Genomic DNA, 20,800 nt, shown 5'->3' with positions numbered 1-20,800 from the left:
TACTAGTTTACATCTGTGTAAAGCTTGCAAAGTGTGTGATTACAACACACCCCCTCCTTGATCTCTCTTTGATTATAGATATCGGTGTGTTCTGGAAAGAACAGGGAGAGCTTTCTGGCCAGAGATTGGGTTGGAATATGAAATGAAATGAAGTAAATAAGGTTGCCACCAGGGTACAATTTTGAAATTGTAGAGGCAGAGGGTGCCTGGGTGACTCAGTGGGTTAAAGCCTCTGCCTTTGGCTCGGGTCATGATCCCAGGGTCCTGGGATTGAGCCCCACATCGGGCTCTCTGCTCGACGGGGAGCCTGCTTCCCCCCACTCTCTCTGTCTGTCTCTCTGCCTACTTGTGATCCCTGTCTGTCAAATAAATAAATAAAATCTTAGAAAAAAGAAAGAAAGAAAGAAAGAAATTGCAGAGGCAGAGATAGGGAAGTATCAACCGGTTTTTTAATTCATTTTGACAGGCTGCCTGGAGAACAGAAAGAAGCTCTTCCATTAACAGCTGGATGACCCCAGGCGAGATACGTACACTCTCTGAGCCTCATCCATATAATGGAGAAAAATAACTCATCACCTCACTGAGTACTCCTGTTAACTATATAAAGGGTTTAACAATTGTCTCCTAGAAAGGGCATCCTGAGGAGTTCTGGTGTCTTCTTTCCCTAGATAGAAGGTATCATACTCACATATTCTGGTTTCTGGTTTGAAAATAAATGAGTGTGTGCTCATGTGCATGTGGTTGTGTATGTACATGTATGCATGGATTTCATCACCTCTAGAGTACCCTAAAAAAACCCAAAACACTCAACTAATTTTTTCACACCCTTTCTGAAAAGTTGCTCTTGTGTAACATCTTTATTGAAATATAATAATTTACCATCAACTTTAGCCTTTTAAAATATGCAATTCAGGGGTGCCTGGGTGGCTCAGTCATTAAGCATCTGCCTTTGGCTCAGGTCATGATCCCAGGGTCCTAGGATTGAGCCCCGCATCCAGCCCCTTGCTCCTCAGGAAGCCTGCTTCTCCCTCTCCCACTCCCACTGCTTATGTTCCTTCTCTTGCTGTGTCTCTCTCTGTCAAATAAATAAATAAAATCCTTTAAAAATAAAATAAAATAAAACATACAATTCAGTGGTTCTTAGTAAATTCACAAAGTCATTCAACTATCATCACCATTATCTACTTTCAGAACATTTTTTCACCCTGAAAAGGTACTCGGTATCCATTAACAGTAGCTCACATTTACCTCCAACCTCCTCAGCCCTAGGCAACCACTGATCTACTTTCTGTTTATATAGGTTTCCCTGTTTTGTGACCTGTTTCTTCCATTTAGCGCATTTTCAAATTTCAACTATGGATAGCACATATCAGTACTTTGTTCCCTTTAATAGCACTGCTTAAATTGCACTGCTATGAACATTTGTGTACAAGTGTTGTATATGTGTTCAATTCTCTTGGTTATACACCTAGAGATGGAATTTTAACTGTAGCCTTAACCACTTGGAGAACTCTCAGGCTGTTTTTCAGAGTGGCTGCACCATTTCACGTTCTCAGGAATTGTGCATACAGTTTCCAATTTCTCCACATCTCTGCCAATACTTGTTATTAGCTGTCTACCTGATTATAGCTATCCTAGGGGGTGTGAAGAGGTATCTCTTTGTGGTTTTGATTTGCATTTCCCTGATGACTAATAGTATTGAGCTTCTTTTCATGTACCTATTGGTGTTCCAGAATATATCTTCTTTGGAGAAATGTCTATTCACATAATTTGCCCATTTGAAAATTGGGTTATTTGTCTTCTATTGAGTTTTAAGTTATTCCAAAAACTAGAACCTCATCAGATATATGACTTGCGAATAATTTCATTCTTTCTCTCTTTTTGCTTTTTTGATGGTAATCTTTGAAGCACAGAAGCTTTTAATTCGATAATGTCCTATTTGTATTTTTTTTCCTTTGGTTGCTTGTGTATTTGGTGGTGTCCTACCTAAGAAACCATTCCTGAATCGAAGATCACAAAAATTTATGCCCGTGTTTCTTTCTAAGAGGTTTATAATTTTAGCTCTTACTTATAGGTCTTGGCTCCATTTCAAGTTAATTTTTTATATATGGAGTGAGGTAGGGGTGCAGCTTCATTCTTTCGCATGTGGATAACCAGTCCGTGTGGCACCATTTGTTGAAAAAGCTACTCTTTCCCCATTGAGTTGTCTTGGCAAACACTTACTTCTTAACCTGACATTCTCTGGGGAAATATACTCCCAGATGAGGAACTCAAGGAAGTGGGACCATTGTAGGTTGGCATGAGTACTTTTAGAAGCAACTAAGCGGTAACTGTGATAGCAACTAATGTGCAGTGTCTCACCATTTTAAGTAATTGATGTATACTACTGCTTCATATACTCCTGACAACAACCCTATACAGTAGCCCCCATTATTATAACCTTTTTACAGACGGGGAACTGAAGCTCAAAGGAGTCGAATCCCTTACACAACAAATTACCCTAAAACCTGTGGCTTAAAAGAATACATATTTGGTATCTCTCAGTCTTTGAAGGTGAGGAACGTGAAAGCCACTTTCTCTTGAGGTTGCAATGAGACTGTTTGCCAGGTTTGTACTTATCCGAAAGCTTGACCGGGGTCAGAGGATTTGCTTCCAAGTGCATTCACGTGGTGGGGGATAGGAGGCCTCAGCTCTTCACTGTGTGGACCTCTCCAGAACCACTTAAGTGACATGTCCTTGTGACATGGCATCTGGCATCTTCCTGAGTGACTGCACTGCAGGAGGGAACAAGGAATGAGTTACAGGGACTCTCCCGACCTGGCCTTGACAGTCCCCTATCATGTCATTACTTCTGCATTCTGTTCATTAGAATTGAGTCACCAAGTAAGGCAAACATTCTCTGGGGAGGGAATTAGTTTCCTCCACTTGAAGGGAGACATATTTTAAAACCACCACACTTGCCCAAGGTCACAAAGATTATAAGTGTTTTAACAGGAGAAGCCCAGTGTGCAAGCACTGATAAATTCCTGCTTGTACCACACTTGTTAGTGTTGCTTTGGCTAAAGAAATCGGGTGGCCAAGCCCAGAAGCAATGGAGGAGAGGAGGAGCCCACTCACAGGGAGATAGAATTTGCTGGGAACCGCCAATGTAACAGTCTAGCACAATGCACTGCCTTTTATCTCCCTGAAATAATCAAGTCTTTTGGAGTTGTCTTTTCCAACTTGCTTTGTCTCTGTTTCCTTGGGTTTACTGTTTTTAAGCCCCTTTTCAGGTTAGAAACATCCCCCACATGCCCAGTGATCTTTGGCTGTCCATTCACGAGGGGCTAACATACTTAAAGGACACTCTGAGGTAGGAGGGAGGCTTGTCTCAGGGTGAGAGTCTCTGTGCAGTCATCAGATCCAGACCAGCTATTTCGGAGGGGGGGTAAGGGGGTCCCCTAAATGTCAGTAGCTATAGATATTTTATGATCTGCTGGTCAGTGTTACCCAAAAAGCAGCCTTTATTTTCCTGCCTGGGAAATGGACACTGGGGCCTGGGTTCTGAAAGCCAAGCGGGGGCCAGGCAGGGAGTAGGGACTCTCTCCATTCAGAATACAGACTCAGTTTCTTTTACTCCAGCATCTTCCCGAAGCCACACATGGAGTGTGTCTCTGAAGCCCCAGGTGTCCCCAAGTCCTGCTCTATCTCTTGTTCCACTTCTCTCAAAGGTAAACCTCCCATCCCCTGTGGGTGTCCTGGAGGGAAAGGTGCTTGGCTGGATAGGATAGTGGAAGAGATGTGGGGGTTCCAGCTGATCCTTTTTTTTTTTTTTAAGATTTTATTTATCTATTAGAGATGACAAGTAGGCAGAGAGGCAGGCAGAAGGGTGGCGGGGGTGGGGGAAGCAGGCCCCCTGCTGAGCAGAGAGCCCAGTGATGCGGAGCTCCATCCCAGGACCCTGAGATCATGACCTGAGCTGAAGGCAGAGGCTTAACCCACTGAGCCACCCAGGTGCCCCCAAGCTGTTCCTTTTAAAGACTTTAAGCCAGTCTTTCTCTCTCCAGCCATACCTTGCATCCTTGACCCCAGAGGTACCTGGAGCCATGGATCTGTAGGCCTTTCTGGAATGCTGATAAAAACTGGTCTTTCTATTGTTAGCTGCTCCCCCCGCCCCACTTTCCCACTCTGTTGGGTCAGTCGCCCTACATCTGTCTGCATTCCAACTTCCAGAATGTTGTTGCTCTCTCTGGTCCTTGGCCATATCCTGTCCTGACTTCTTAGTCCTTATGGGTTTTTGCTTTAAAAAGAAAATTCCTCCAGTGTCACTTTGGGGGGTGTCTAATGGGAAAACAATAATAGCTAAACCTGTATGTTTCCCTGGTTTCATTTAAAGAACACATGTTTTTAAATAGTCTATCAGTTAGGAGTCTGTTGTAGTAACAGAAGAGGTTTATTCAGAGGAGTGGGTGCTTAAAACAAACTGGGTGTGCTCTAGGAGGGGGTCCAGGCTGGACCTCCAGGAATGACCCTCAGAGCCCTATAGAACTGACCCTCCGGGAAAGCCACTACCGGACTGGAGTCAGGAGGCTGAGGAGTAAGCAGCTACTGGCCCAGCCGCCAGCCCCACTGTAGCCCCTATTAGGGATCACAGAGCTCTTGTTGGACTGGTGGCTTCAAAGCCACACCAGACCTACTAGATCCATCCAGATAACGGATGTCTGGGGCAACAATGCTGCACCTCCCTCCCCACCTAACTCAGTTCTGAATTCAAGCTTTGTGTGAAGGCATCTGCTGGTATAACCCCAATCCCCGAAACACACATCTGGGGGTCTTGCTGTAAAGAAACATGAAAATGCCATTTTTTAAGCTTTCAAGCCTCTGCATTGTGAGAAGGCACAGCAGAAGGACATTAGAACTGGCGTTGAGTGCGCCAATCTGTCTATCCTCCATGAAGGGTAAGGAAATGTGTATGAACATTTTGTAACTGGACACTAGGATTCATTCCCACTACTCTTCTCACCTCCCCTAATATCCTTTCTCCTAGCCCTTAATTAAGGGTTAAACTCCAGGGGCATCCCCTCTTGCCTTTGGTCAGAGGTTTGCAGCCTTTTTCTATAAGAGGTCAGAGAGTAAATATTCTAGGATTCGCAGGCAAGATGTTCTCTGTCACAAATATTCAACTTTATTTTTGTAGCAAGAGGGAAGCCAGAGACCACGCGGGGACAAACGAGTGTGGGTCCAGTAAGACTTACTTTCTTTCTTTTTTTTAAAATTTATTTGACAGAGAGGGAGACACAGCAAGAGAGGGAACACAAGCAGGGGGAGTGGGAGAGGGAAAAGCAGGCTTCTTGCCAAGCAGGGAGCCGTTGTGGAGCTCAATCCTAGGACCCTGGGATCATGACCAGAGCTGAAGGCAGACGCTTAATGACTGAGCTGCCCAGGCACCCCCCAGTAAGATTTTCTTAACAAAAGCAGGCAGCCAAGGCACCTGGGTGGCTCAGATAGTTAAGCGTCTGTCTTGGGCTCAGTCATGATCTCAGGGTCCTGGAATCAAGCCCCACATCAGGAGGAGGAGGAGCATGCTTCTCCCTCTCTCTCTGCCCCTCCCCCTGCTTGTGCTCTCTGGCTCTGTCAAATAAATAAATAAAATCTTTAAACAATGACAATAAAAAAGTAGGCAAGCAGAGAGCTGGATTTGGCCCACGGACCATAGTTTGTAGACTCCCATATTTGCTCATACTGTCCTTTAGCAAATCCTTTTTTTTTTTTTTAAGGTTATTCATTTATTTGTTTGACACACACGCAGAGAGAGAGAGAGAGAGAGCACAAGCAGGGGAAGTGGTAGGCAGAGGGAGAGGGGGAAGCAGGCTCTCTGCCAAGCGGGGAGCCCACTGCGGGGCTCGATCCCAGGATCCTGGGATCATGACCTGAGCCAAAAGCAGTTGCTCAACCAACTGGGCCATCTAGGCACCCCTGTCCTTTAACAAATCTTATGAGCACCTACTATGTGTAGGGTACTTTCTGGGGGAGGGGATGTGGCAGTAAACAAGATAGAGGCGCCCCAGGTCCCATGGAGTGTAAGAACATCCTACCTAGAGTGATGGTCTCCTCCACCCACCGCCCCCACCCCCAGCCCACACTCTTATTCAATACTCCATTTAGGTTGACCTTCCTTGACTTTCCTCTCCCCAGCCAGGGTCGGTTCCCTCCCTCCAAGCGCCCGCAGTGCCCTGTGCACACTGAGATCACTTGTACCCACCTTGTGCAGGGGTGCTGTTTGCTTCTGCTTCTGGTCCCCTGCAGGACTGCTAACTCTGCAAGGACAAGGACTTCCTTGCCTCGCATTCCCCGGGGACCTGGCTCAGAACCAGCCTGTGGTCTGTACATGCTGAGCTGATTTTAAAAAGCTTCTGTGGAAGCTAAGGTATAAACAGGAGACAGTTGAGGGCCATTTGGTCTAGTGTGGCTCTCCCGATGCAGATGAGAATTTTTGTTTCTCAGTTGCATGATGGTGTAATTGACACGCACTTCTCTCAAATTGTGCTTGCCTCTGAGTTTTGAGGAATGTTTCCATTTATGCAAACACCAAGATACAGAACATTTCATCACACCCAGAAGTTCTCCTCAACCTTTTTGCAATCAACCCTCCCATCAAAGCCCAAACCCCAGGTAAGAATCACTGTTTTACTTCCTATCACAATTGATTCACTTTGTTTGTTCTAAAACTTTGTATAAATGGAATCATACCAGATGTATTGTTTCAGATGTCACTTCTTCATGAGGCATAACGTTTTGCTTCTATGAGTAGTCCATTCCTTTTTATGACCGAGTAGTAGTCCTTGTGGATATACCACAGTCTGTTTGTCAGATAAGAATTTGAAGATACCTCTCTGCCTCCTCCCCTAGAGCTTACCATGGGGGACTAAGAGGGTCTCATGGCTCAAATATGCTAGCTGGGTATTATCACAGAATGAGGTTATCTAGATGGTTCAGGATTGGGAAGCTGCCAGGGCAATCGTGACCCCGTTGCCACTGAACATGCAAATTATTGATCGAACATGCAAAATATACCACATTTGGGCAGCCCTTTCTTGGAATGGTTAACATGCACTGATATAATTGGGGTTGCAAAAAACGGAACTTGCCTGGATATGCCCAAGCCAGGGATATCCTTCCTAGAGTCTACTATTTCAGTGGTTAGCCACCTGGGCTTTCCAAAACTCATTCCTTCTCCCTGCATTTATCTGATGCCCGTGTTCCTTCTGGTTCTACCTTCCCCAAGGGCAGAGGGAGGCCTGTCCTCTGTAATGAGGCCACCCACACAAGATCTGTATTGTCATAAGTAAGGATAATCACCCCTTACCTTTGGATAACACTTTGCCCCTTTCAAAGCACTTTCAGACCATCATCCCACGTAAGCTGAGCCACAACCCTATGATGGAGGCAAGCTGCTTATTATTCTCACCTACGTTTTACAGATAAAGAAACTGAGGTTCAAAGAGGCTATGACTTCACTGAAGCCATGCAGCCAGGACCCATGGAGCTGGGACCAGTGTTCCTGCTCCTGGCTAGCCATCCTGCGCATCTCTTCCTTCAGCTTGGGTGAAGGTGCCCCTTGGGTACTTGTTCTTTATCGTCACATTTCTGAGTGTACTAGGCAATGAACAGCATCCATTTCCGGAGCTCCTGAAATGGAAGAGACAGAATGTGTTAGAAAGTGATAATAATCACCGATCACTTTTATGGGCATCCGGGCTGAGTCAGGTGCTGTATCAGGCCTTCTAGAGATCTTATCTCTATATTCCCACTGCCATACAAGGTAGGTTTTATTATGCATGTTTTACAGATGAGGGAGCAGCCTTAGAGAAACTAGCTTGCCCAAGGTCACCTGCTGTATCTCTAGAAATTCTCTAGCCTCTTGTTGTGATCGGAATGGTCTCCAGTGGACAGGCTTTCATGTGCCTTAATACCAGTGCTGGGTTTCCCACCTGCTGTTGTATGACTGTGAGCTTTGAAACCATTCTGTCCTCCAAAAGAGGAGAGGGTGACCCCCCCACCCATACTCAGACTGTTCTTCTAAGGATTACATGTCAGGCCCAGCCAAGGTTTGGCCAACAAGCCAGGTGATTAGGCACCAATCCAGATCCAAGAAGGTGCTGGGGGCCAGGAGGCTGGGAGAAGAGGGGCAGTTGGTGTAGCAGCGTGTGTGACTGTTGGGCATGCCAGAGGGGCTGGGCCTCAGCATTTCCTTCTCGGGAGGTTTTGTCAGGTGATACCAACAGAAATCTGTAGCTGTAACTTCAGAAAGTGAGGTTGGGTTGTTCAAGGCTACTTCAACAGAATGAAGTCCTCCATCAAAGCCAGTTTACTCTCTGCCCGTTTACTACAGTTCAACACCTGCCTTGCCTGTCTTTCTCCCTCTCCATCCCAATATTAAATGGAAGATTCTTCGTGGTACAGTCCTCCCCGTATGACCCCAGACCTGCAGGGAAAAAGCAGGCAGGACACTTAATGCCACACCACATCCATTGGTATGTTCTGGTTCTGATAGCTTGAGGTCCAACCAGAGAGAGCACTTTTGACATGGAAATGTACTGTCATCCAAACAGTGAATGACGTGCCATGCCCTGTGCCAGCCACAGCCCAATGGCAAAGCACACACAGTGTACACAGCCTGAGAATCAGGAGCCAAGAATGGGTGCCTGCCATGCTGGAGCAAGAGGTACTCTGCCCCAGGGAGCTCTGCTCTCTTTTGGTGGAGCCCAAGGTTTGGTTTCCTCTCCTCTCCTCTCCTTCCTCTCCCCTCCTCTCCCTTTCCCTCCCCTCCCCTTCCCTTTTCTTTTGTTTAAAGATTTTACTTATTTACTTGGGAGAGTGAGACAGAGAGAATCCGAAGCAGACTCCCCACTGAGCACAGAGCCCTATGTGGGGCTCCATCCCACATCTTCGAGATCACAACCTGAGGGGAAACCAAGAGTTGGACACTCACCTGACTGAGCCATCCAGGACACAATGGGAGCTCTTTTTTTTTTTTAAATCCTCAGTAGGAATCCTTTTTTTTTTTTAAGATTTTATTTATTCATTTACAGAGAAATCACAAGTAGGCAGAGCAGCAGGCAGAGAGAGAAGGGGGGATGCAGGCTCCCTGCCGAACAGAGAGCCAGACACGGGGTTTGATCCCAGGACCCTGAGATCATGACCTAAGCTAAAGGCAGAAGCTTAACCCACCGAGCCACTCAGGTGCGTCAGTGGGAAACCTTTTATGATGACTAGGTGCTGTCAGATTCAGGATCAAAGTCTCGACTCCGGGGATCTGATTGTCCATTCAGGCTCTTAACAAGAGTCCTGGCCTCCATCTCTCCATCAGCTAATTCATTCAGAAACATTTGCTCGGATCCTGGTTTGGCCCCAGCTCTCAGTTCAGGGGTGGACAAGAACAGACCTCATGGAGCTTCTGTCCAGCTATGGGACATACCTGTCTTGGTGACACCTCCTTGCATCTAGGTCTTCCGGCTTGATTCGGGTGAGGGTTATTCATCCTTCCACTCTGAATTCACCTAGAAGCTCTGGGGCAGCATTGATGGGAAATGCACACTGAGTTATGTCACCACTCTCTCCCCCATGGCTTGCCATTATTCTTAGAATCTTGAGGAAGGCCCTGCATGGTCTGGCCTCAGCCCTTTCATATCTCTGTCTCGTTCTTGTGCTCCCGTTCCTCACATGGACCACACTCCCTTTCATGACAGGGCCTTTGCATGGGCCATTCCCTTTGCCTGGTTGATCTCTGTGGTGAACAGATTTTAAGGGGACCACCATGATGCTCATCTCCTGGCCTTCACATCCTTGAGTGTGGGGGGACCCATGACTTGTTTCTAACCAATAGAATATGGCAAAGGCAATGGAATGTCCCCGCTGGGATTATGTTAGGTATGACTCCATCTCACTAGTGGACTCACTTTAGGGTCCTTCCCTACCTCCATCTCTGTCACTCTGGCTCTCACTGGCTTTGGAGAAGCAAGCTTCCGTGAGTCCTGCTGCCACAAGAAAACGAGTTCTGCCAAAGCCTGAACGTGCTTGGAAGTGGATCCTTCCCCAGTCAGCCCTCCATGTGAGAATGCAGCCCCGCATCATACCTGATGGCAGCTTTGCCAAAGACCCAGGAAAGCCATGCCAGGACTCCCGACCCACAGAAACTATGAGACAATAAATGTGTTGTTTTAAGTCAGTAAATTTTTATTTAAAAAAAGAAAGCTGTATAAATGTGTTTCTATTTTCTGTGTGCAGCATAGAAAACCAATATATTCTCCAATATTCACCTAGTTGACTTCTACTCATTCCTTATCATTCCCATCCCACTCGGATGCATTTTCTCAGGGCAGCCTTCCCTTTCCTGTCTGCCAGGGCCTAGTGTCCTATTAGTGGCTCTCAGGTCATTATGAGTCTCACCTGGATGACCTGTCCAGTTACAGCTGTGTGATTAATTACTATCTGCCCCTTCACTGGACTGTCAGGTCCAAGAAAGCAGCCTATCATGGTCTCTGCTTTTCCCCAGGGACTAGCACAGCGCCTGGCCCATGAGCAGATTCAGTAACGCTCTGGTGAATAAATAAATAATTTATCAGGAGGAGTCAGGACAAGTGTGTTTCTCTTGGAAGCTCCAGGCTCCCTTCTCCTTTCAGAAGAATGTCTTGTATTTTGATCACCAAGCAACTCTCTTAACAATGTCCTCCTTTTGAGTTCCTACTTGGAGGACAGAAAATGCAGGGGGAGAAAGGAGGGGTAGGTAAGGTGAACTTCAGCTTGGCAGTTCCGGGAAGGTCCACAAAATGCCAAATAGCTTGCCCCCGTAAGAGATAGATAGGTAAGTACATGGTGCTAGGGACTGACAGGGTTGTCTCCACTCTCCCCCCAACCCATGTGCTGCAGTTCTAACCTCAGATACAGTGTTGTATTTGGAGATGGGACCTCAGCCCAGATTCCTTGAGGCTGCCTGGATGTCCCTCCATTAAGGTTAAAGGAGGTCATAAATGTAAGGCTTCAGTCCATAGGGCTGAAGAGGAAGAGATACCAGAACTCTCTCTCTGCCATGTGAGAATGGAGTAAGAAGGCAGCTGTCTACTACCAGGAAGAGAGTCCTCTCCAGAAATCAAATCAACTGGCATCTTCCTCTTGAACTTCCCTCTTGAACTTACTGACTGTAAGACAATACATTTCTGTTGTCTAACTCACCCAGTCCATGGTATTTTTGTTCTGGAAGCCTGAACAGATTAAGACATGGAGTTATCAGGAGGCAGTTTATGCTATAAATATAAGGTTGAGGAACCTGAGTTTAGGCGTGTGTTCTCTCGTATCTTCAACTGGACTTTTTCTGTCTCCTCTGATTTTTTTTTTTTCAACATCAGAGTTTAAGCATGCCCAAGTCTCTATAGCTTTAAACATCCCTCTCTGGGTCCCAGCGCCCTTCCTAGCGATAGCCACGTTTTCCTCCCCACCTTCCAGCCAAGCTTCTGGCATTGTCTACACTTGCGGGATTAGCACACTCTCATTTCTGTGTATTCACTCTTCAGTCCCTTCAGCTGGGCTTCCACCCCGCAATAGCTTGGAATCTGCTTTGCTGTTACATCCATCAGATTCCCTTCGGTCCTCATCTGACTGTTCTCTTTTTCTCAGCCCGCCCTCCTCCTCTGAGTTTCTGGACACTGTTCTCTTCTGCTTCCCTTTATCTCTTCCTGGCATCTCCTTTGCCATCTTCATCTGCCCTCTGCTACCCTACTGCCCCACATGGAAATGTTGACATTCTCCAGGTTTTGTCCTTGGTTTCCTTTCTCACCGGGGAGCCGTCCCACTCCTTTTGCTCCAGCATCTGCTGAGGGTTCCCACACCTCCACATCCGCTGAGGGCTCCCACACCAAGGAATCTTCAGCCCAGATTCCTTGAGGCTGCTTGGATGTCCCCCAAACACATTTAACTGTATGTCCTGTAAGCCGAGCCTACTGCTCCCCCTCCTCCCACCCAGCTCCAAGTCCTCTCCCCTCCCGCACATCATTTCCTGGAACATGGCATCGTCATCCTCAGATCGCTCCAGTCAGAGACTTCAGGTCAACCTCCATTCCTTTTTTCCCTCATTCCTCAACTCTAGTCAGGCACAGTGACCTGACTTGTCGGCTTCCTAAATATTTACATGCACCCATCCATTCCTATCTCCTCTGCCTCTTCGTCCCATGTAGAGACCCTGAAGGACTCCAGTGTATCTGTTGCCGCTATATGGCAGGATTTAAACAGGCAAAGGGAAAAGTAGAATGGGTGCACCGAGGAAATGATCTTTCACTCTTTCTAAAGCTGTAGGAGAGAAGTGGATTGATGTCTGGAGGTGCAGGGTTTTTAGTGGATTTTTAATGAATTCTGTGCCATTGGAGGCACTCAAGGAGAGGATACTATAGTGTGGTCTACTGCTTTGGGTGTGACGTGGGGCTGGACCCAACGTGGCACTTTGGTGAACACATCTGGCTCACAGATGTGTTCTATTTGGCTCATGAATGGTTCAAAATTGTTTAATGAGTTTCCAACATTCAAAACCCAGGTGGCTCAGTTAGTTAAGCATCTGCCTTAGGCTCAGGTCATAATCCCAGAGTCTCAAGATCGAGTCACATGTCAGGCTCCCTGCTCCACAGGGTGTCTGCTTCTCCTTCTGCCCCTCTCCAACTCATGTTCTCTTTCTCTATCTCTCTCTCTCTTTCTCTAATAAATAAATAAAATCTTTAAGAAATCAATAACACAGTTTGCTTTTAAATTAAAAAAAACATGGAGATTTAAAGGTAAGAAAACGGATTTTTAGCTTTTCTGGAAAAGTCGGAATTAGCAATTCTGGGACCGAGCCCAGGGTCAAGACTGGGAGATGGCTTAACAGCTGCTGCATCTGATGGACTGTTCCCCACAGTGTCTACTTGTGGCTTCAGTCACTCATGCTACTGCCTGGACCCTGGAAGCATCTGAGTTTGCTAAACCCGAACTAGATATTCCCCTGTTTCCATCCAGCCTGGGATTTTACACTACCATATTTCAGCAATGGAGAAAGTTCCCCTGGGATTTCCTTGCAGCTCGGCCATGTCACTAGTCCCGGAAAGTCCCCCTTCCCTTGTCTCTGCAGTAAGAAGTGTAACTGGACCTGTCTGCTTTTTGCCTTTACCCACCACATCCCTTTCCTGTCCACCCCACTAGTGTTCCTGTTCCAAATACTCTTCTGGTTGAGGTCTTCTGTTCTCTGTGGTCCACTCAGCTCTAATAGCGTGGCTCTTCGAAGCCCAGCCTTTTCAGGTATTTTGGTTAGAGGATGTGTGCCCATGTCTCACCGGAGGTTACGTGACTCGCAGAGTGAGACATTGCAAGATAGATGAGTGGGGACGTCCTTATACGAGGTTCAGAATGTCTGCTAATGGATGCAGGGGAGCGAATGACCATCCAAGGAGATGCTAGACTGGTTAGAAATGCTTTCAGCCGCAGATAAGAGAAACGGCTCCTCAAAATCCTGAGTCAAAGCCATGTGACAAAATGTCCAGAGTTCTGAGGTTGCTGGAGTGGGTTCAGGGCCACTGTCACAGTCAGAGCTGGCAGCCGAGGTTGTAGCTATCATAGTCACACTCGAGGCAGGAAGAAAATGGTCCCATTTTATCAGGAAAGCAAACACTTGCCCAAATACCTTCAGCTGATTTCTGTTTTTATTTCACTGCCGTGGTGGGTGTCCTTCCGAAAAAGATTGGTCGGAGCCCTGAGCACCAGAACCTAAGAATATGACCTTATTTGGAGACTGCAACTTGAAAGAGGCAGTCAAGGTAAAAAGAGGTCATTCGGGTGGGTTCTAACCCCATATGACTGGTGTCCATGGAAAACAGGGAAATTTGGACAGAGAGGCACAGGAGGAAGGCGATGTGAAGGAACAGTGGAAGAAGGTGGCCATCTACAGGCCAAGGAGAGAGAGCTGGAGGAGAGCCTTCCCGCACAGCCCTCACAAGGAGCCAGTCCTGCGACACTGCAGCAGTACTGTGTGACAGTAAATGTCCACTGTTCAAGCTACCAGTCTGTGGCACCTTGTCATGGCAGCCCTACAAAATGGACACAATCGAGCAGACCATGACACATGGCTCCCTCTGGTTTCAACAGAGGCAGGAAGGCAAGGACTTCATTGACATAGAGCTGCCCCGAACAAAATGGGATTCTGCTGATGAGAAAAAAGAAGACAGTGGATGTTGGAGTGGGTGCCAGTAGCATCTGCCGATATCCTGTGGAGTCAGGGACAAAAAAAGCTGATCTACAAGAAAGGGTGAAGAGAATGGATGCATTAATAATTTCCCGGCCCACTGATGAACAAAGAGTTGGTTAATAAGCATTCCCAAAGCCTGTAGGGTCACCAGCCCCATTCCAGGTAGAGGTTATTTCCATTGTCGATCTCTGGCCTTCCCTCGAGCAGCTCATAAGTAGACTGTGGATACAAGATCTATGCTTATGAGCCATGTTTCCCTGGGCCCCAGTAGTCTGAGCATGAAAAGCAAGGTTTATTTCTTTCGCTTGGTCCCCACCTACTGAACTGTAGGCTGCCCGCATCCCAAATCCCTCCCTCGGGCAGAGATGCTAATTGTTCCCTAGTGTATCCATTGCCCCTTCCTCTTTTCCATAATGAAATCTACAAGGTTTAACTGAGCACTTGACCACCCAGCCGTAGACTATATTCCCAGCCTCCCTCCAAGTTAGGTGTGGTCACATGACCCAGTCTGGGCCCTGGGGAGTGAAGGAAAGTGAGGCCAGCCATAAGTCATCCCCTTAAAGGCAAACTGGCTTGGTCTCAGGATGCCTTCTTTTCTCTTTCCTGCCAGCTTGGAAAGGGTCTAACTGCTGCAGCACTCTGGGACCCAGAGGTGGGAGAAGCATACTGAAGAGGACCCTGTCAGCTGGCCATGGTGGTTTTTAGATGACTTGCTGCAACAGAGCTGTCAACCTTCCCTAGATCACCTGTTTCCAAGAGAGAGGGAAACAGATTGTTTTATTCAAGTTGAAGTATTTTTGGATCTTTTTTTACAGCACCCTAGCTGTCCGCTAGTTGAGAAACTCCCTGAGAACAGAGTAGGGGTGCCCCATGAGTGCTTGCAGACATAATGACCTCTAACGCTGTCGGGGGTGGGGAATACTCTCCAGGGTGACATTGCTTCCTCGGGCTTTGTTTCCAAGTCCCAATGCAGGCCTGTCTCTGGCTTTCAGTTTCTCACTGGGAACCCCCAGCTAGGGCCGGGGGCGGGGCCCTGGCAGACAAGCCTTAAAGAGGCACTTTCAGGCTGTGCCTCCATGGGATTAGCAGCTGAGAGGGAGTGGTTCCTTAAATGTTGTACCCTGGGAGCCTCTGGGACCACTCCCTAGTCTAGGATCGCCAGAAGCCATAGATTTGTTGTGGCCACCCTCTTTTGTCTCTGAGGGGTCTTCTATCACATGCTTTCCACCTGGGCCTGGGACCAGTGACACTGCCCGCTGAGCTCCAGCCCCCGTCTATCTCCAGACCTCATGATGCAACTTCCAAGACCTTGTTGGACAGCTCCCAGAGGATGTGCCCTTAATGGTCTTCAGAACATACCCTAAATCCTGCTGCTAGTCAGCCCTAGACCCACATGTCCTTTGTTCTATAGAGGGCACAGCCCAGGCCCCTGCTCCTCACCCCTCCCCCAAACATTTTCCCCCTTCATCCCCACATCATTTCCAAGCGCTGCCCTGTCTACCTTGGCAGTATCTCTTGCATCTGTCCCTTTTCTGTTCTCTCTACAGCTACCTTAAGTCAGGTCCTTGACTTCCTCACGTGGACCACCCACAGGACGACCTTGCATGGGCCCTTCTAGACTTTGGCCACCATGCACGCAGGCTGTGGGGCGGGGCTAGCTGAGGTTGAATTCTAATTGTACCACTCAGTAGCTGCGTGACCTTTGACAAACTCTTTACCTTCTGTGTGCCTTTGTTTCCTCATCTTTAAAACGGGGCTGCTAGCAGGTGTGTGTGTGTGTGTGTGTGTGTGTGTGTGTAAAGATGGAATAGATAACACAAAGTATGTAGTGGAAAACGTGAGATTTTAAGTGTGAACTATTATTGCTGCTGTTATTAGCATTATTGTTTCAAATCAACCTGTGCACTGTTCCTTCCTTCCATAGTGCTTCTGGAAGGAAGTGACCTGTTACTCCCTTGACCAATATGTTTACTCCTCCCCATATTTACCCCTCAGGGGCCCTTCCATATTGTCTCTGGGCTCAGCCATGGTTTGGCTAATAACGTAACAGAGTTTGTGCCACTAGCTGAGGCTTGAAAAGTTTTTTCACGATGGGCTTGCCTTTTAGACCGGGCTGGTCCCCTGGTAAATGACCATGTGGAGCAGAGGCCCCCATCTGTCCCCGCTGAGGCCACTCGGCCAACAGCCTGCTGACTGCCGGATGCGGGCGTGAGGCTGTTCTAGACCATCCAGCCCCAGCTGGCTGCCAGCTGACTGCAGAGTTCAGCCCAGCCAGTTCAGACCAGAACCACCCAGCTGACCTACAGAATTGTGAGAAATGACACATGTTTGTTCCTGCAAGCTGCTGAATTTCAGGGTGGTTTGTTGCAAAGCAAAAGCTAACTGAAACACCCAGGAAATCAAGTGCCACTTTGTCATCTGGGAGCAAAGGCTCTCACGAGGGCTCAGTGTAGCTTGGCGGACCAGTCCCACGGTTCCTTAGGCACCCGTCCCCCCCATCCCCTCATCCACTCCTCCCACCCCCAGTCTCAGCCAGAGTGAGCCCTTGGGTGTTCCCAGGAATGCTTTATGTTTTCTGGCTTCTTACCCTGTGCTGGGGCCAAGCCCCACTCTGGGAGTGCTCTTCCCTTGTCTCCTCCTTTCCCTGTCTCATGTCCTACTTGGTCTTCTCTGTCTATTATAATTCATCAGATCCTTGAAGGCATTTTAAGACTTCTTCGAGGGGTCGAATTTCCTGTGGTTGGTGGGCCAAATGGAGCAATGCACCCTTGAAACTCTTCACTTGGTACTGCAGAACTCCTAGCTCTCTGTGGTTGTGGGACAGTCTTTCCCAAGGCAGGACATACGTTCTTGGAGGTCCAGGAGCACTGCTTTGAGAGAGTGATTCCCTTTTTAAATTTCTTCCAAACATTTTGAATCAACCAAGGCACTGCCATGTCTTTACTAGCTCCCTAGTAGCTTTTTTTTTTTTTTAAATAAGCATCCAGCTCTTTTTTTTTTTTTTTTTAAAGATTTTATTTATTTATTTGACAGAGAGAGATCACAAGTAGGCAGAGGCAGGCAGAGATGGGGGGGGGTGGAGAAGGCTCCCTGCTGAGCAGAGAGCCCAATGCGGGACTTGATCCCAGGACCCTGGGATCATGACCCGAGCTGAAGGCAGAGGCTTTAATCCACTGAGCTAGTAAAGGAGTACTTGCTCGCCTCCTTTTAGAACAAAGAGAAGAGCCTCAGGAGCAGGCCGTTAGTAGGCAACCGTAATGTTTCATTTTATTCACTTAATTATATTTAACAAGTTTTTCCAGTTCTATTGGAATAGAATTAACTTGCAGTATTTATTTTTCAGGTTACATCCTATCTGTGGCAAGTGATACTACCTTTCATTTCTAGTAAGGATATGTGGTTTTCTGTTATTTTTTTCTCTTTGTTTTTCTTTCTTTCTTTTCTTTTCTTTTTTTTTTTTTTTTTAAGAGAGGGAGGGTGGGGAGGGGCAGAGAGAATCCCAAGCAGCCTCTGCTCTCAGTATGGAGCCCGACCTGGGGCTTGATCTCACGATCCTGAGATCATGACCTGAGCCGAAATGGAAAAGGAGAGATTTGAGATCTGGTTTTCATTTTTTAGAGCTGCTGTAATAAAGAATCACAAACATCCCACAGTTCTGGAGGCTGGAAGTCTGAAATCGTGGCGTTGACAGGACTGGTGCCTTCTGAGGCCGAGGGAAGACCTGTTCCAGGCCTCCGTCCTTGGCCTGTAGATGCCCCTCTTCTCTGTGTGTCTTTTCACAGTGTCTTCCCTCTGTGCCTATTTGTCTGTGTCTAAATTTCCCCTTTTGACAAGGACCTAGTCATATTGGATTACGATCCACCCTACTGATGTCATTTTGATTTGATTACTAATGTAAAAAGCCTGTCTTGAAATAAGGCCACAGTCTGGAATCCTGGGACTTAGGACTCTTAACCCATCTTTTGGTTGCAGGAGAGCGGTATCAGTAAACCCACAATAGGCCTTGAGATTGAGATTGATTCTAGTAATTTTTAGTTGGGAAGTGGTTCCCACCAGGGCTCCTAGTCTTTGGAGTTGAGCTGTTGGCTTTGGGGACAAGAAAGTACCCCTTCCTCAAGTACCCTGAGAGTTGATCCTGCTTGATGAGGGGAAAACCTGCAGGAACTAGCCAAATAAGGGGCTTCCTACCAAGCAGGTAGCAGCAAGGCTTTGAGGAAATTAACAAGGGCTATATTTAAGCTCTGGCAAAAAAGAAAAAAGCCCCTCTCTGTTTCTAGGTGAAAGTGTATGGCTTCCAGCTCACATGACCAGGTCTCCAAAGATGCTCTGTTTGGCGGCAGGAGCCCGTTTGGAGCCCACGGAGCTTCGTCACTGAGAAGCCTTAGTGGGGCTTTCTCTTGCACAGCCCTGTCTTCCTGATCGCCTCATTTGTTACTCTGGAACCGAAGGTGGCAATGGATAGCTTGTGAGTGAGAGATAACATTTTGCCATTTGACTGTGTTGAACGAGATCGGTAAACATCACGATTGAAAATCTTAGCGCTGTAATAAATACTGAGCACCCACTGTGGGCTGGGTGTCATGGGAGTATTTATCAAGCACTACAGTAGATTGCAAAACTAGCCTTGATTGTCTACCCATCCCCATATCCATGTTCCTTGCAATGTGACCTTGCTGCTCTTGCCATCAGAAGATGGAGTCTATTTCCCCACCCTTGAATCTGGGTTAGACTCATGACTTGGTTTAGTCAATACAACTATGGAAGTAATGTAATGCCAGCTTTGAGCCTAGATCTTTAAAGATCTTGCACGAGTCCATTCTTGCTCTTGGAACCGCACAGCTCCGTGTGAACCTGGGCTAGCTTGCTGGCGGATGAGAGACGTGTGACCCAGTTACCTCAAGTGACAGCTAGCCATCTCCCCAGAAGCAGAAGCCTCTGGCTTCCCAGAAGCATCTGCCGACCCCAGATGCATGAGGGAGTCCAGCTGAGACCAGAACAGCCTAGGTGAGCCCAACCTAAAAGGCTGACCCATAAAAATCATAAACTAAGTAAATATTTATTATTTTAAGACACTTCTGGGGTACCTGGGTGTTTCATCTGGTTAAGGGTCTAGCTCTTGAATTTGGCTCAGGTCATGATCTCGGGGTCCTGAGACGGAGCCCCGTGTTGGGCTCTGCGCTAGGCGTGGAGCCTGCTCAGAGTCTCTATCTCCCTCTGCTCCTTCCCTCCCTCAAAAAAAAAAAAAAAAAAGAAAAGACCCTTCTGCACTTTGGGGTGTTTTATGATGCAGGGACAGAAAGTACTGACTGATACCAGAACTTACTATGTGCCAAGCTCTGGCTGAGCTAAAATCAGGCAGAGTCTTGGGAGAAAAGACATTTGCAGAGACGGCATAGTCATGGGCCTGGAGCAGTAAGTACTCTGGAGAAGCAAACTCACCAGCCACAGGAGCCGTGGTCTTTGAGCTGGGCAGGAGTCTTCTCCCTGTGGAGTTGGAGGGTCCAGGATGAAATTTTTGGGAGAGAGGACTGAGTATAATGAACAAATATGGGGTGCCCCAGGCTGGGCCATCAGTCAGTGGTATTCACTGAGCCCTTACTATATGCACAGAAGCACTAGTCTGGCGATCTCAGGTCTGTATATGGCCTGGAAGAGAAGAGAAGACTTCTCTGGAAAAGATTTCTGTGGAAATTAGTCGGAGATGTAAGGCTGTTTTCTCTTTCCTTTTTTTTTCCCCCCTTAAAATTAAGCTCTATGCCCAGCCTGGGGCTGGAACTCACAGCCCAGAGACTGAGTCACATGCTCTACTGATTGAGCCAGCCAGGCGCCCTCTAAGGGTGGTTTTAAGTGTAACAAGTGGCCGAGTCCTCTTTGTCCAGAGTAGTAAGGATCTTGGCTTGGGCAGAAGAGGACTCAACACTTTTGTTATTAATACCTGGAACCTGGTACATATGTGGCAGGGATAGAGTGATGATGAGGTTGGGGAAAGGTCTCCACAGATAGTCTTCGTGGGATGGAGTCAGAACACATGGCCATTCAGGCATCCCCAAGTGGTAACCCCTTGAGGGCAGGATCTGGGTCTCATTGATCTTGGCATACCCAGAGACATGGGGACCTTGCATATCCTAGGCATTCAGGTTTAAAGACTTTCTTTGGAGACGTTTCCCCTTCCCTGTATTTCCAGAAACAATGTGACTTAAAATTAAAGAAATATCTTTTCTCATAGTTCTGGTGGCTGGAAGTCCAAATCGAGGTGTCGTCAGAGTTGTTTCCTTTCTTGCCCCTTCCTAGCTTAGGGGCCTTGCCCACACAGTCCTTGGGATTCCTTGGCTTATAGGCACATCACTGCCAAATCTGCCTCTGTCTTCACATGTCCTTCTCCCCGTATGTGTCTCTTCTCATCAGAACACAATACACACCTTACTCCAGTATGACCTTACCTTAACTAATCTCTGCAGTGACCCTATTTTCGAATAAGGTCACATTCTGAGGTACCTCTTTTGGGGCAGATGACCCAACTAATAACATCCATCAAGACCCTGGGGGGAATGTGTGTTCCTT

The 20,800-nt window shown here is 47.3% G+C and overlaps 1 protein-coding gene across 2 annotated transcripts in view; it reads left to right on the top strand.

The window, feature by feature from the left end:
* LRRC20 (leucine rich repeat containing 20) overlaps positions 1 to 20,800 on the top strand; it is a 109,713-nt gene that overhangs the window by 2,691 nt on the left and 86,222 nt on the right. The window lies entirely within an intron of this gene.

Source organism: Mustela erminea, chromosome 14 (genome assembly GCF_009829155.1).
Source record: "Mustela erminea isolate mMusErm1 chromosome 14, mMusErm1.Pri, whole genome shotgun sequence".
Lineage (NCBI taxonomy): Eukaryota > Metazoa > Chordata > Mammalia > Carnivora > Mustelidae > Mustela > Mustela erminea.
The sequence above is the reverse complement of the archived record's forward strand: the minus strand, read 5'-3'. Positions and strand labels throughout refer to the sequence as shown.